This window comes from Dipodomys ordii, unplaced genomic scaffold, assembly GCF_000151885.1.
Source record: "Dipodomys ordii isolate 6190 unplaced genomic scaffold, Dord_2.0 Scaffold38, whole genome shotgun sequence".
Classification (NCBI taxonomy): domain Eukaryota; kingdom Metazoa; phylum Chordata; class Mammalia; order Rodentia; family Heteromyidae; genus Dipodomys; species Dipodomys ordii.
The window spans coordinates 9,660,773-9,669,289 of NW_012267254.1; positions in this window are offsets into that span (position 1 = coordinate 9,660,773).

Here is an 8,517-nt window from a genome sequence, read left to right on the forward strand (position 1 = left end):
GGAAGTGGCGCTGTGGCTCAAGTGGTAGAGCACTAGCCTTGAGCTGAAGAGCTGAGGGACAGCGCCCAAGCCCAGAGTTCAGGCCCCATGACCGGGCCCCCCCCCAAAAAAAACAGTTGTCTGGATATACATTGTAGGTATATTGACAGCATAATTTTGAGTTTCAGCTTTTACATTTTTGTAACTTATTACATAACATTAACAAAATATAAATAATATATACTGAAGAAAAATTCACATTCATGTATGGCATTTCATGTTTTTGGATTATACTTTCATCAATGTTTATTATCTTGATATATCATTTACTTTTAAGTATAAAATGGCAAAATACTAAAGAATGAGCAATTAAAATTGAAGTTAAAGTCAAGCACTGGTGGCTCATGCCAGTAATCCTAGCTACTACTCAGGAGGCAGAGAACTAAGGATTGAAGCTTGAAACCAACCTAGACAAGAAAGTCTGTGAGACTCATCTCCAATCAAACACAAAAATCCTGAAATGCAGCTATAGCTCAAGTGGTAGAACACTAGCCTTGTGCAAAAAAAAAACTCAGGGACAGTGACCAGGCTCTAAGTTCAAGCCCCCAAACTGGCACAAAAAAATTGAGGCTAAATACGCTTTGCATTAGAGACTAATGGCTGTTTTCACAAATTTTCATAATCTTGGTGACTTAAAAACATGCCTTAATTTTCTGGAGATCTCCAGAATTCCAAAAATAATTTCACTGGACTGAAATAAAGGTGTTGACAGCTCTTGTTTCCTCTAGATGGTATAGTCAAGAATCAGTCATTGCCTTTTTTCCAGATTCTGGTAGCTTCCAGCATTTCTTGGCTTATAGCCACATCACTCTAAATCTCTAGGTTGATGTAAACATTGCTTTTTTCTTTCAATGGGTCAACTTTTTCTCTACCTCTGTCTTATAAAAGTATGCATGGTTACATGTATTGCTTACATAAGTAATCCAGAATACTCTTCCCATCTCAGGATACTTAAACACCCATGCAAAGTCTTTTTTCTGTTCTGTTAGGTAATATTCATAGGTTTGATGAACTAGAAAATGAATACCTTTTTCTTATATCATTCAACCTTGCATACTATTCTGAAGTCCACCCAGCATATCATTGTGACTTCTATGCACCATAAGCACGAGTCTACATTTAAAAAGTAATTTTTAATTATATTTTATTATTACTTTGGCATGGCAATAACTATATATCCATTGTTACTAAGAACATATGTGAATTATAACTATATTTATGTTTCTTCTGATTAAAAAATTAAAATAAAAGTATTTTTGTGGATTCATAAATATAGGTTCTAGACAAGATGTCTAATAAAAATCATCAGTGTGTTCATCTCAAAAGCTGATACCCAACATAAGCTAGGAACAAATTCTAATACATATACAAATTTCTTAATTACACTTTGATTTTCAAAAATCTACATGATTTCTGTTTCAGTTTCAAAAAGGGTTCAATTTTATACAGTCTTACTTACTTTTTCTACCACAAAAGAAAGATTTTAAAGTTTATTTCTTCATACCTGTCTGAAGAAAACATTACATACAAGATCCTTTCAAATATAAACCTATTTAATTCTGTCATACAGATTCTGTAAGTAACAATACACAATCCATGTGTATATTTTATTTTTATTTTTAAAGGCTGATAGTAAGATAAAAGTAATACTACTAACATTGAACCACATCACACAGGCTCAATGTGCTCGTGCTGAATGTCATTCATATTTCTCCACAATACTGTTGTTCTACTGTCCACTGGTTTATAATTGTTAACACAGTTCATTTGTGGTTTGCAGAACTGCATTTCCTTTGTTAATACAAGGAGAGTGAGAAATCATACCAATTTTTGTTTCCAGTGTGTTATGAAAGATTATATTAATCAAAGAAATCACAGCTTGGGTGGCTAAGATCAAATCAAAGCTTGGTTTGTATCCTTTAGTAAGAAAACAGTAGTCCATGCACTGATTTCTAACTAAGAATTCTACAAGCATATATTTTCTAATGCATTAATATTGTTTTACAAACTCAATTCATTATTTTTAATAAATTCCTTATACTTTAGATTATGCAAGATGATATTTTCTATTATATTTTATTAGTAAGACCTTTTTAGTTATACCTAGAATAAAATGAATTATTACTGTATCCATTCACTGTTTTCTTTGAGAGTACAGAACACATAATTTTGAAACTACAAAATGGCATAAATTAACATATTTTACAATATGATTAGTAATGATTATTCTTAAGTTTGTTTTTAAGCTCAATTAAAAATTTCATGTTATCATATACACATTTTTAGACTCACATATTTATATATCAATAATAACAATGATTAAATTATTGCCTATACATATGAATCTCAATGTTGACAACAAAAAATTGAGACAGGAAAATCATGTGTGCTTATGCTTCTAGCTACTTAGGAGGTGGAAGTAGGATGATACCATTTGAGGTATGCCTAGGCAAAAAGTTAGAAGGATCCTGTCTCAAAAACTAGCTAGGTCCCAGGTGCCAGTGTCTCAGGCCTGTAATTTTAGCAACTCAGGAAGCAGAGTTCTAAGGATTGAAGTTAAATGACTGCCTGGGTAGGAAAGTCATGAGATGCTTTCTCCAATAAACTACTCAGAAAAAGCTGGAAATGGTGCTGTGTTTCAAATGGTAGAGTACTTGCCTTGAGCATTCAAAGAGACTCAAGTACAGTGCCTAGGACCTGAGTTCAAGCCCCAGGGCTAACAAAAAAAACCAAAGCAATACAAAACAAAATAAAAACTATATTCAGGTGTTGTGGACCATATCTGTATTCCTAGCTAGGTGAGAGGCAGAAGAAGGAAGATTATGGACTGATGCCGATCTGGGCAAAAGTCAAGACTCTATCTGAAAACTAAAATTAAAGGGAAAGAACTGGAGGTATGGCCAGGAAATGCAAGGCCTTGATTTCAATTAAGAGTACCACAAAATTTTTTGGTACTGGTGCTTCTATTTACCATTTTACAGGTAAGGACACTGACACATTGAGTAGTTAAATATTTTCTCCAAAATCACATAGCTTATCAGTGATAAAGTCAAAATTTATATATAAACTAGGTCTATTTTAATCAAAACCATAATATATACTATAACGTTATACTCTCTCTACATAGACTTTTTGCATGCTTGTATAATATTCTGATAATATTTTGAGAAATGCTACTGCTTATGAAATTTTTTTGGATGATTGCCTACTTTCAAGTCCAGTTAATAGACCAGAGGTATGCCATACTTCAAATACAGAATTTACTCAGAATTTTAACAAGAGTTTGCATTGGATACTATACGTTCATTTATTTAAAAAGGCAATTAAAATATTAAGTATTTGATATCTTTGTCACAAATACACAAAGTTGACCATAAACCTAAGTTACTTTTATAAATATATGAAAGACACCCTAAGAGGACTTGAATGGGAGGAAAAAATAACTTACAGCAAATGTGTTCTTTGTACTATGCCCCATTAAAGAGAACACAGTTAGGGTGTGACATTCAGTTAAATGAGAACATTAAAAGATAAATGAGCTATGAACTTTGATTAAAATCACATGTTGTGCATTGCTATTTTAAACAAGCAAGAGTCTATTATTACATCATACCAAGAGAAATAAAATACTCTTAAATCTATTCCTCTTCATATTCTTCCTACTATTATAATAACTATATGGATATGCTTACAATAGGCCAAACACTCATTGGCTCACTCTATTACTCTTCCCAAATTTATAAGTCATGTTAAATAATATAGAATCTCAGAGTTGGAAGGAGCTCTGAGAGTGATCAAGAGCCGCTTATGGGCTATATAGATTTCCACTATACTGCCCTTGGCAGTTTCTGATTCATGATGTCAGTGATGAGACCTGGACAGCCCAACATGAAAAGTAGGCCATTCCATTGTTACATAGTATTCTTTTTATTTCTGTTGTCTTACTAGACATAAATTAGGCAGTTGGGCTTTGAAAAGGATTCAAACAGGCTCACACTCTTCTTCCTAGAATGGAATTTCAAAACAATTATATTCTATCCTTTCTTTGACTGATAACCTCTGATTCTGTAAATTATTTGTCATGTTGCATTATGTTAGTTGGTTTTGCAATTCTGTGATACAATACCTAAGACAAACAACTTATAATGAGGAAGATCAGTCTTACATTCTCAGAAGTTTCAGTCAGAGGTTAGTGGCTCTATTGGTTGGGGGCCTAAAGCTGTACTACATCTTAATGCAAGCATGCTGTAGAGGAAACTACTTAACTCATAGCAGTCAGTAGGTAAGAAGGAACAGAGCATGGCCCCAACATCTCTGTCCAGGACACATACCATATGACCGAACTTCTTTCCATTAGGCCCCAACTCTTAAAGGTTTAAAGAAGGGCTATAGTTACATGATTAAGGGAAGGAGTACATTACTTGTTGATTATGGTTACCCCTTCCCTTGTTGTCCCACTACCCCTTCCCTTCCCCACCACTCCCACTTTCCTCCCAAAGTAGTAAAGTTTGTTACCAATAAACTGTCCTGTATCTATCATTGTTGGAATGGGTCATCCTGTGTACTTATTTCACTGTTTTGTTATTCCCCTTCACCTCCCCAGATTAGACAAATGTATATACAAGAAAGTACAGTGACAACAGGGGATATACCAGAGGGGGAAGAACATACAAAGGAAACAAAAAAATATCACATAGTACATTTAAAACAAGAACAACAAAGACAGATCTCTTGTGTTCATATATTGGGGTTAATTTCACTTAGCGTCATCTTATATGGTCATATGTACATAGCTTTTGAGCTTTTTAGCTCATCTGATAAGATTATCTTATATGTATACTAATTGCTGCAAATAAAGGAAAGCATAGGCCCTAAATTTCTTGGGATTGGCTTACTTTACTTAATATAATTTTTTCCAAGTCTTTCCATATCCTAACAAATGGGGCAGTGTCATTTTTTTCTAATGGCAGCATAGAATTCCATTGTATATATATACCACATCCTCTTGATCCATTCATCTACTGAGGGGCATCTGGGTTGGTCCCATATCTTAGCTACAGTGAATAAACATAGTTGTGCTGCAATAAACATAGTTGTGCTGGTATCTTTAGTATGGCCTGTTTGTTTTCTTTTGGGTAAATGCCCAAAAGTGGGATTGCTGGGTCATAGGGAAGCTCTATGTGGAGTTTTTTGAGGAACCTCCATCCTGATTTCCAGAGTTGTTGAACAAGTTTACACTCCCACAAGTTTACACTCCCACAAACAATGCAGTAGGGTTCCCTTCTGTCCACATCCCTTCCAGCATCTGTTGCTATTAGATTTCTTGATTATAGCCATTCTAACTGGGGTGAGGTAAAATCTCAATGTTGTTTTGATCTGCATTTCTTTTATGGCCAGAGAGGTTGAGCATTTCTTCATGTGTCTATTGATTTGTTATGTTTCTTAGTCTTTATTATGAAAAGTTTGGTCTGTGCCAAGGAGCCCTTCAGTTTCTCTTATTCCTTCCTATAATGTTTTCAGGGTGTCTGCTTTTACTTCGAGGTCTTTGATCCATTTGGAGTTGATTGTGCCGCAAGGTGATATATAGGCATCTAATTTTAGTTTTCTACAGGTGTTTACCAATTTTGCCAGCACCATTTACTGAAGAGGCTGTCTTTCTTCCATTCTATTTTTTTTGGCTCCCTTATCGAAGATTAGGTGGCTATAGGTCTGCAGGTTAATTTCTGGGTCTTCGGTTCTATTCCATTCATCTTCAGGTCTGTTCTCCTGCCAATACCAAGCCGTTGTGATTAATATGGTCTCTTTACAATAAAATTTTTAAAAGAGGATGCATGATGGGCCACCTCATTTGCACTCAAATTTACTGCATGGATAGACACTGCTTGGACAGTCACCACTGCACATGCCTTAAAGCTTGAGCTGATTGCAGAGAATTATCATCCTGGTACCCTAGACACTCTCAGTAAGCTCCCCAGACACAGGCTTCTCTACCAAGAGTAAGCTGGACTTTCCTGGTACCCAGGGGCAGCAAAATCTCTGATTTCTAGAAAAAAAAGGAATAAAAACTAGCAAATAAATTGCCTTTGGTCCACATTCAGAACAAGGTGACCTTGAGCTACTCTATAGGAGAAATATGAAGAACTGGAGATTTCCTAAACTATAGAAATAGAGAGTAGGAGAAAAACAAAGGAGGGGGTAACAATGCTTAACAAGAAATGTACTTATTATCTTATCCATGGAACCTTAACCCCTCTGTATAGCATCTTTATAATAAAATAAACATTTTAAAGTTTTAAATTGTTATTTTCTCCCAATAGTACATTGGGCTGAAAATCAAGTTTTAACACAGGACCTGTTGGAGACACAGAAATGTGTCATTGAACCAACACAAAAAAAATTTAATTGACCATCCAAAGTATTATGAGTCAAAGGTCACAAGATGGAGCTTTGCAAGTTGTAAGTATAAGCTCATTACCTATTTCATTACTGTAGTCATACTTCAAATCCAGTCATTAATCGATCCCTTTCCTGAGCCAAATCTCATGAGCAAACATCTTCCTTTTTTTTTTTTTGTCTGTCATGCAGCTTGAACTCTGGGCCTGGGCACTGTCCCTCAGCTCTTCAGCTCAAGGCAAGAGCTCTACCATTTGAGCCACAGTGCCACTTCTAGTTTTCTGGTGGTTAATTGAAGCTAAGAGTCTCATGGACATTCCTGCCCAGGCTGGCTTTGAACTGAGATTCTCAAATCTCAGCCTCCTGAGTAGCTAGGATTACAGGCATGAGCCACCAGCACCTGGCACATCTTCCTCTCATAGGTGACTGTTCTTAAGCAAGCTCTGAAGAGAAGGTTTTGCCAAAATTGTTGACTGAGTCAAGAATACTAGAATTTGTTGCATCTGAATGTGTATCCATGCATTAAAGAAGTCTTCCATGAAGTGTTTCCAGCATATCTATATTTATTTTATAATTATTATTATATTGGTCTTGTGCCTACATTATCGATTGTATCTATGTACTTGGAAGAATCATGAACAGGAATGATATCGTAACTATGAAGTTTTGATTAATTAATTCTCATGAAATTTACTTGAAGAACGGCTGTGGAAAAGGTTTAAATTCAAGCATTCAAAACTTGAGACAACCTTATCTTTTTCCCCATCCATTTTCTTGAATTAAATTTGAAACACAAAAGATAAGCATTCTATTTAGAAATAGAAATTCATTTAATTTCTAATTTCCATCAAACTTTCAAGCCTCTGTTGCATTGAATAGTCTTTTCAATGGGGTAGAACTTTCCTCTCAATTTTACCAGTGTCTTCGTCTTTTATGATGTTTTTCACTATGACTGCATTTCATGATAGACAGCCTACTCATTTTCTTCATCAATCTCTTTTCATCTCCCTGATTTAATCTTTTGTTTTCTCTAAGGTGTCCCCTGAAGATGTTCCCCTACCTATGCTTTGGGTGAGGGGAAGGAGAAACATATTCCTGGAATGCAGCACATTTGTAGCTCCCCTTTACCACTTTCAAAGAATCTATTTATTTTTCCTTTCTTGCTAAAATCTTGTCCTTCAAGATGTATTTCCATTCGCTAACCCATTTCATTACTGATATCTGGTAACGCACTCAGCAGTTTATCACTATTAAATTTTAGATTCTTTTCTTTCTGGGATATAACAATTATATCTGGAAGTCAGTGTAAAACAGACTAAAGTGTGCAAGACTAAGGTCAGAACCTATTGCTACCTGCTACTGACTTCCCTAATATCTAGAGTATATTCATTCATTGTCTTCTTTGGCACCTGTTGTTAAACTATGTATCATAATCTATAATCAGGCTTTTTATTACAGTACAAGTAAGTGTTCTCATTATTGTTTCATTGTCTCTTTGTTGACAGACCCAATTCATTTGACATAATAGTCAAAGATTGTGGGTCAATTTTCCATTCTTATATGATTTCTTACTCTTTATCCCAATATACTTATTTCTCTCTATCTCCTATAATACTTTATTTCTAAAAGGTTGGTGTTTCTCAAAATTGTGCTCCATGATCTAGTCTCTTTTTGTTTCATATTTTTTATCTTTTGAAAACAAAATACTTTTCCTTTTATCTCGTCCACAATCTGCCACTCTTCTCTCTAATTCTATACCTGTCTGATTCTATCTGATCAATCAAATTTCAGCATAGGAATTATATCCTCTGAGGAGCCTTTCTTTGATTAATTTCTCCCACCTTTATAGCTTTTCATATTACCATTTTAAACTGTATCTTTTATGTATTAGCCTTTATTTTGTCTCAACTTTTCAAATGTAAATTTCCTTAAAGTTTATAACATATTGACTATATCTTCAGCTTCTTTCTTGGCTAATTCAACTTTTTTTTTTTTTGGGTCCGGTCATGGGGCCTGAACTCTGGGCCTGGGTGCTGTCCCTCAGCTCTTCAGCTCAAGGCTAGCACTCTACCACTTGAGCCACAG